General features: G+C 38.8%; 1 pseudogene; it reads right to left on the bottom strand.

Annotated features, from left to right (window-relative positions):
- Nucleotides 1-1,324: 1,324 nt before the first annotated feature.
- Nucleotides 1,325-1,639, bottom strand: LOC118836928 (annotated as a pseudogene).
- Between the last annotated feature and the right edge of the window lie 7,271 nt (nt 1,640-8,910).

The raw sequence follows: 8,910 nt of genomic DNA, 5'->3' as shown, positions 1-8,910 counted from the left end.
ACACAAGGTACCAACAAAGAATTGTATGAGATACATGGTGAAAAGGATGTCTTTTTTATTTTAATCTGTTTTTAATCTTCAATTCTTATATTTGTAGAGGTGTAGATAAATAACAATGCTTGCTTTGTCTTTGAAAACTAAGAATAGCTATGATTCAGATATTAAATCTTGACCAAATAATTAGTGGGCAGTTAAACTTCTATGTTTTTATCACCTTCTAATCAACCATCCTCTATTTAAATAATTGCATTATTAAATAAAACACAAAAATATGCATATTTCATAAATACCCTTCTGTACGTTAGAATATAGTGAAGCATATACAAGATTTTTTCAAGAAGCTGATAGTTGAAAAGCATAAACAATAAACAATGGTTGTAATGGGGCCAGCACCCAAACACAGCCCAGGCAGGCACAGCTCACTCCAGTGACTCATCAGGATACCCACCCACTCTTCCCCTGGATGTCCACTTTCCCCCTTAACTAGAGGTTTGGAGTAAAAAAAAAAATGGGGGGAGGGATAAACCACAGTAATACAATCAAGGGAAAAAGCAACCACCAAAAGGCCTTTAAAATTAGGAAAAGGTAAAATCATGAAACAGAAAAGATAGTCATTTACAGAGGCTGGTGGGTCAAACTAACAAAGAAGTCCTAGAAATAAGGGTGCAGAATACTCAACTAATTATATGATGTATGCAGAATCCAAGAAATTTTTCTAGCAACTCTCCTCCATTTTTTGTAAGCTAAAAAAAATGTCTGAAGTGAGATTGAGGTCATAGTATTTAGACCTGGAAAGCCCCCTGGAATTCTCCCGATCCAATCCTCTCATTTATATTTTAGAAAACAGAGGCCCTGAGAGGTTGTCATTTACCCAGGGACAGACAGGCACTAAACTGAAGAACTGGGATGTGGTCTTGGGTTGGTTGCTTCCAAATCCAGTTCTCTCTCTCTCTACTACCCCACATATGGGGTCTCTTCCACATTGGCTGTGGTTAACTGCTGGGAATCTGAAATTACATTTTCAGCCTTGACTGCAAAATAAACTACACGCTGCAACTATCCTCTTTTTAAACAAAGGTTATATCTACTCAAATTTATTTCTTTGGCCAAGCTGCCCTGTACTCAAAGTTGTTGTGCCATTTCCATTTACTCGATAATGAAATAATCTATATAGGCAAAAAACATTAAAAAGTGACATAGTTTTATACAAAAATTCAAAGAAATTTATGATCTTCAGCTTTTGCAAAAAAAGAATTCTGAACTGACTTTGGTACCTAACTGTCAGCAAAATATAACCTGTGCTGTCAGCGTGCTAAACATTTCTTCATTCCAGGGAGAGTTGTACATCGTCAGTCTGGTTTTGTGGCTGCTGATAGTCATTGAAATAGAATACATTTCTATTTGTCCCCTTAACGGATTTTGCTCATCTTGTCATAGAAGTTGGACTCCCTCAAATTTTTTGACACAGGTGGCAAACCGAATATTCTCATGATTTTCCTTTTATTCCTTCGGCATACCGGAAAAGGCCGAAGCTAATGAGAATCACTATCAGGTACACGTTAGTGATCTCATTCCAGGCTTTGTGAACAGTGTAATCAATAGAGCCACCATCTCCCATCACTCCATAACCTCCAGCCATGATACTGGGCATACCTTGTAACACTCAAACCGCTATCCCCAGAGAAATCTGGGAAACATTGTTTCTCGTGGTTCGCTCGGGGGAGGGGGAGCAAAGGGGAAGAGGGGTGGGCCCAGGGCCAGCGCCTTGTCCTGCTCTCAGCCTCTCCTTCCCCTAGCCGGGGAACCGAAGCGCAGGAACTGCTTAGACTCAGGGGTCCCGGCTACCTCCGCCTTCCTTATTTCCAGCCGGCCTGTCTGAGCTGAGGAGTCCTCGGTAATGGTCTCCCAGAAAGTGAGCCTGTCCACCATAGACCATTACTCCCTTCTTCCCCCCAAGCCCAGGACTCTTGGGAAGGGGAAGGGAAGTGGGCACCCCTTTCAAAAAGCATGTCTTGAGAGAGGTTTATGAACAGAAAAGTAAGTTGGCCAGTCGACTCAAAGGATAACTGACTGACAGCTCATGTGCACCATCGTTATCATGCAATGTTAAGAGGACTGGAAAAATGACCCCACGTGTTGGGTATGGATGAGATATTTTTCTTTTAATTTAGTTTATTAAAAGTGAAATGTATTTTCACATGGACAAGTGTCACACAGGTTAAGGGGTCATGGGGTTGCAATCTGCATTACTGAAGGGAATTCTCACATCAATGAAGTCACAGATCCATTGAATACAAAAGGAGGAAAACTGTTGAACTCCTCTTCAACTGAACATTTGTGGGGTTTTTCAAAAAGGAATTTTGAGCTTTGGATGTCCAAAATGTTTGAAGTGTGGCTGTTTGAGTTCAGAAAGGAAATACTGATATGAGAAAAAGATGTAACCGGAAGGGAAGCTGATTTTTAATGGGTTTAACTCACAATTCCAATGTGAAAAGCATTTTAAGAGTGTAACACAATTATTCAGTTTTTTTTTTTAGCTGTTAGTGTTGGCAGGTTTTTTTAACATTATTTTTAATTTTTATTTAGACATCAAAATCATATTAGTACATATCTCGACTCTTCCATATACTATGCATTTTGAATCAGTTATTTTGTCTGGAGAGAAACAACAAATTCCCCATTCTTCTGGGTTCCTCTTAATTCCTAAAATGTCCCTAAGGCAGCATATTGACCTGATGTAGGAAGGTCATTATATTGACCTTCTTTCTTCTAGTTTCTTTGAAGATATCTCCACTGGTCTAAGTGTTAAAATCTGGAACTGGCCCAATTATTTGCAGCTGCTCCAAAGTCTTGAAGAAAAGGAGAGTTTCAAAAAAAAATGGCTAAAATCATTCATTTCATAGTGATATGAATTATTGGATTTGTCTGTGTTTTCCTTTGTTTTCATTCTCTTGATGCCATCCAAAATTTCCTTCAGTTTCTTTTAATCTATGTGTACCCCGGGTGAAGAACAAACCTATCAGACCACAAACAGTAGACCTGTAGAATGGGACGATGCTTCCTGGTAAAGGCACATAGGTGGTATGGTGCTTAGACTGCTAGACTTAGAATCAGGAAGACCTGTGTTCAAATCCAAGCCCAGATTTGTACTAGCTGTATGACCCTAACAAATAACTTCTCTACCCACTTTATTTTCCTCAACTGTAAAGTGGGGATAATACTAGTACCTACCTACCTTCCATGGTGGTTGTGCTGATCTAAAGAGATATTTGTAAAGTGATTAGCACAGTGTCTGACATACATTAGGTGCTTAATAAGTGCTTGTCCTTTATTCCTATTCATCTGCTGCTGAATCATGTTTGTAGAAATCATGAAACTGTGCTCACTACAAATTTATGTTACATAATCTCAACTGGCTCCTCACTGCAGCAAGGCAATCCTTTTACGTCGTCCTGATTTATTCATTATCCCACTCACTACTGCAGCTTTCCCAGGCTTTCAAACCTCCTTAAACCTCCCATGGCTCCCCTGCTACCCACACTCTCAACTGAAAATCTTACCTCATATTTCACTGAAAAAAATTAGGCCGTTTTCCAAAACCTATTTCTTCCTTCATTTTCATCTCGTGTAACTCATGTACCTCCTATACCACTTTCTCCTTCTTTGCCTCTGTCTCACTTGAAGAGATGCCCCTTTTCCTTGCCAAAGCAAATGCCTTTAATTTGTATTAGTGATTTCATTGCAAAGGGTGTTATCCAATAGATATCATCCCTTCTATGTCACTTAAATTCAATTTCTTCTTGTCTACTGGCAGCTTCCCTATTAACCTACCAGCAGGTTCATTTCTCTCTCTCAACCTCAAAAATCTCTAACTTGATTCATTCTTCCGCAAGATTTTTTTTTTGTGGCTAACCCTTTTGAGAGGGCTTTCTGCAATGGAAGCAACACACTTCCTTTCTTCTTATTTTCATCTCACTTCTCTCCAATCTGGCTTCCTTCTCCATTATTCAGCTGAAGCTACTCTCTCCGAAGTCATCAGGGATCTCTTAAATGTCAAATATAATGGCCTTTCCTCAACCATCCTAATTCTCTACCTCTTTGCAGCCTTTGGCACTATCCATCCCCCTCTTCACCATCTTCTCCCTAGGAGCTGTTGTCTCTTGGTTCTCCTCTTAACTGTCTGGCCAATATCCTGACGCAGTATCAGTTGTTGAATCTTAATCCAAGGGCATGCCAGTCAACTATGAGTGTCCCCCAAAGCTTTGTCCTGTCTTTTCATCCTCTCTACTATTTCAGTTAGTGAGCTCATCTGGTCACATGGATTATCATCTCTATGCAGATGATTCTCGCGCTTATTTGTCTCCAGGGGAGGGGAACCTTCAGCCTCAAGGCCTGCTGTGGCCCTCTAGGCCCTCAGGTGTGGCCCTTTGACTGAATCCAAACTTCAAATAATCAGGGATTCACGGAATCCAGACTTCACAGAACAAATCCCTGATTCTGTTCCCCTCCCCTGGCTCTAGCCCTACCCTCACCGTTGAGGCCTCATATTTCCAACTGCTTATTGGACTTTTCAAAAAATTTATCTTATGAACATCTAAAACTCAATGTGTATAAAACTAAACTCATTATCTTCCCCGTCCCACCCCCCTCCCAATCCTTCATTTTCCCTAACTTCCCTCTTACTGAGGACTGTACCACCATCCTCACAGTCATCTGGGTCTATACCTAAGGTGTCGACCTTGATTCCCCACTTCCTCTCACCTCCCCCCATATGCAATTAGTTCAAGTCCTGCTGTTTCCCATTGGATTATAACCTCCTTGAAATTAGGGACTGCATTTTGTTTTCTTTCTTTGTTTTCCCAGCACATAATCCAGCACATGGAACATAGTAGGTGCTTGTTGACTGATTAACCATACATAAAGTCTCATAATACTTTTACAGTCACTCTCACTATGCCCCCATCAGCATTTTTTGTCTGTCATTTTTATGTCCTACTCCACTCCTGTCTCTCTCACCTCTTTGTCAGGAACATTTTCACCTTGGGGATGCCTTTGTCACATAAGTCTTTCTGGCCTGGACCACTGTTTCATGAGGTACCCAGGCATTCCATGCCCACTTTACTCCATTCCTGATCCTGTATTCCCTGTGTTTAGCACAATGCCTGGTACATAGAATGCTATTTTATGAAGAAAATGAAAGGATCTATCTGTTATCTATTTATCATCTGTCTCTTCAGTTTTCTGCACATAATAGAAATGAGAATACTTCATTCTTCAAAGGCAAAAGTTATGCCTTTTTCAGTTATGTTTATTTCATGAAGCTCTTCATGGATTTCTTTGTATTCCTTACATTTATTCATTTAATCCTCAGTTTAGCTCCATGGATTTCTTCTCTCCTACCCACTTCTTGTTAGTCCCTCCCTAACCTACATCTCTCTCCTTCCATATATACACATGTATCTCTGTATCGTTCTCTCTCTTTCATGTAGTTATATATCCCTTATGTGAAATATCATTCAGGTATGTGACCATATATGTAGTTACATGTGTCCTTTAAACTATATTTATATATGCATTCATATATACATATGTGCATGTAGTATACACATGTACATATATTTATACATACACACATACACATATATCCCTAAAGGTACGTAAGGACATGCAGAATGTCTTTAACCCTAGCTTTTTCCCCATTTACTCTCTCTAGAGAATTAGGTATGGTCTTCTTTGTTAATACAACAGAAGGATATCTGTCATGTCTTCTTTTTTCAAATACTTTCTTCATTTTCCTTTCTCAATCCCAGAGCTGCCCTCCAAGCCATAAAAGTTTTGACAGACTTAAATGACAACTGACGTAGCCAACTGTAATTATTTGATTTGTTAATGTTGCTTAGTTTAAAAAAAATGGAGCTCATATCTGTCAAGAAAACCCTCACATTCCCCTCTCTCATCACCAAAAAATGATATATACTCCTAGCTAGATCATGTCAACACATGATCTGACAATAGATATCCCTTTCCCCTCCAAATCTCTTTAAAAGTGTACTGTCTTTTCTTGAAATTGAGAGAAAATTCTGGTCATCTTGTCATTAACAACCCCTTCTCCCCAATGACATTTTGAATAAATGGTAGGACCAATGACAACTATTACACGCCCTTAGGAGGTTTAACCATCAGTGCATGGAGTTTGCAAGATGGCTGAATAGGGAATTCACATTTCCTCTCAGTTCTGCACTGTCCAAACCATTTCCTTTAAGTCAAATCCATAAATTCTGGACAGCCTTGTTAGGGATTGGGCTCATTTCCCTGCTTGTGGTCATCTTCTCTAAGAAGTGTGGGAGTAGTTTCTGTTGTCTTTTCTGAAGCAGAGTCAGCAATAGCTGAGCACCCTTTGAATCTCTTGCACACCTAATGTATCCTGCGAGGTTGGAAATGTCCATCTCAAGATTGCTACTTCATCAGCTATACTAAGGAGAGAAACAAAACAGAAAAGGCAGCCCCCAAACCCAATCTCTGGCTTGCCTGGGAAGAACATTTGCCTTACTTCCATTTATTCTCTGTTGCTATGCTGCTGGGCTGGGGCATGGAATAAGCTCCAATATTCCCCAATACCCCTCCAGGGACAGGCTTAAAGATTTCTGAATCTTTGGGTTGCAGAGATGAGGATAGTAGAACAAGGAATCACTTCCTTTTTAAGGTCAAGTAAGTCAATTGTTCGTCATGCTTAGCAGCTAATAAGGAAATTATTCCTTCATCTCTAAGTGCCAGTCCTCCAGTGCTGATCTTTATGTGTCCCAGAGGTTGTTAGGAGAACTCTACGATCATTACATAAGAAATAGTCATTCACTAGGTAGAGACGAAAACTGGAAAACAAAAATAAGAAGGTTTTTTGTGGTTGTTTTTGTTAATGGTTTTTATTTTTTTTAACCATCCCTTTATCTGAAAGAACACAATGCTTCCAAAGGAGGAAAATTCTGTGATAATTTATCTAGATAGCTCTGAATCATGAACACAATATGACCAATCATGCAACAATAGTTAGCAGAACAAGAACAATGAAGGAGCACATATTTATTAGGGGAGTTCAGGCATCACTTTACTGAGAATAGAATATCCCATCAGTTAATTTCTAAATGTTTCCCTATCCTCTCTCTCTTTGATGAAATTTGGAGGTACCAGATTCATCTGATTACTTATAAAATTATCTGGACATTAAAATAGCTAGAAAATGAATTTTAGGATTTAGAGGAGAAATATTTCACATTTTCTTTATTCAGTCCATTGTCAGGGTGATTTTTTTCCTACCATATTCACCGGAAATTTGTAAAAGGATAATTAAACTTTTAAGAATAAAATTCCATGTTTATGAGACAATTTTCTTCTAGTATCATATAGGTGCTTAGAAAATATTAAATAATAATTAAAGAAAGTTCTGGCAAAAAGCAAATTATATGCAACAAATTTCCCCAATTTACAGATAGGGCAATGGAGGTTCAGAGAACCTGTGTTGAAGTTAGTGAAGCAGGCAATCAATTAATATTTATTAAATAAAATGGAATTGAATTAGCATGGCTACATAAAAGTTGATGGGAAAGTGAGAATGTCAGACAAGATTTCTGTCCTACCTACTAGACACAGTGGGAACTCAATAGGTATTTTTTTTAATTAAAAATATTCTAAAACATGATATTGTCTAAAGAATGCAAGGAGTCAATCTTGATATTTTAAAATGCGTTAGATTGGGCATCAGTTCACCTGGATTCAAGTCCCAGATCTGCCGGTTGTTTGCATGTTGTCTCCACCATTACATTGTGACCTCTTTAAGACCAAAGACTTTCTTTTGCCTTTCTTTGTATCCTCACTGCTTAACATAGTAATGGGGACACTATATGTTGATGCTGAGTTGTGTCTGACTCAATGTGAACCCATTTGGGGTTTTCTTGGCAAAGGTACTGCAGTAGTTTGTAGTTTCCTTCTCTACCTCATTTAACAGATAAGGAACAGAGGGAAACAAAGGTAAGTGACTTGCCCAGGGTCACACAGTTATTAAGTGTTCGAGGCTGGATTTGAACTCATGAAGAGGAGTCTTCCTGGTTCCCAAACAGATGAAACACTTAAAGTATACTTAATCACCAATTGAGGAAGGAGGTTGTTTTGTTTTTGTATCTGAATCCACAGTACTTAGCACAATGCTGGCCCATGGTAGGCCTTAATAAATACATGTTGAACTAGGTTGGATTAAATAGGCTAAAAGAACTGGCAATATATAGCTGGAAAAAAGATGGGAGAACCAGTTAGCTTTCTGCCAGTATATGTTCTATCATGTGGAAGAGATATTGGACTTATTTTGTTTCACTCCAGAGAGCCAGTAGAAGTTTCAAAGATGGAAAAACAAATAAACAAACGAATAAACAAACAAAAAATCAACTCCTCTTTAGACTGAGGATTATCCAAAAGTGGATTAGAATGACTGAGGAGGTAGAAGACAGTACAATAATTTGCTTGGTAGATTATATGTTGGCAATACTTCTTCAGGTGTGTCAGGAGTTCTTGTCTCTGAAGTTCCTTCCAACTTTGAAATCTTAGGAATGAATGATTCTGTGTGTATAGGAATGCCCTGGGTATATGTCTACACTGTCATTAGGATCAGATACAGACACAGTGAATTAGGACATGCAGGAACAACCTGCATGCTGACTCCATGGCCTTTGCCAAATCATTTTATGCTTCTAGTCCTCCATCTTCCCCTTAGTAAAATAAGGGGGTAGGGCAAGATAAAATTTAAGGTCTCTTCCAACTCTAAATATATGATCCTACTATCTATTCCTGAGGGCTCAACAATCATGTTTTGTTTGTTTGGTTTTGCTTTTGCAAATGAATCACAGATTGATATATTTAGCTTTA

This window comes from Trichosurus vulpecula, chromosome 1 (assembly GCF_011100635.1).
Source record: "Trichosurus vulpecula isolate mTriVul1 chromosome 1, mTriVul1.pri, whole genome shotgun sequence".
Lineage (NCBI taxonomy): Eukaryota > Metazoa > Chordata > Mammalia > Diprotodontia > Phalangeridae > Trichosurus > Trichosurus vulpecula.
This window is presented reverse-complemented; position numbering and strand designations above follow the sequence as displayed.